Genomic DNA, 254 nt, shown 5'->3' with positions numbered 1-254 from the left:
TTTAAAGTCGTTTTAAAAAATTCAAAATATAACATATAAGAAAAAATATAACATATAAGAAAAATATAACATATAAGGTGTCCTCATTTTTGTTTTTTAAAGTCGTTTTAAAAAAAATATATAACTTATAAGATTTCCTCATTTTTGTAATTTAAAGGCATTTTAAAAATTCAAAATATAACATAGAAGAAAAAATCTAATTTTTTATTATATGGTTAATGTGATTGTTTATTTTTTTAATAATATAAAATTAA

Source organism: Brassica oleracea, chromosome C8 (assembly GCF_000695525.1).
Source record: "Brassica oleracea var. oleracea cultivar TO1000 chromosome C8, BOL, whole genome shotgun sequence".
NCBI lineage: Eukaryota > Viridiplantae > Streptophyta > Magnoliopsida > Brassicales > Brassicaceae > Brassica > Brassica oleracea.
This window is presented reverse-complemented; position numbering follows the sequence as displayed.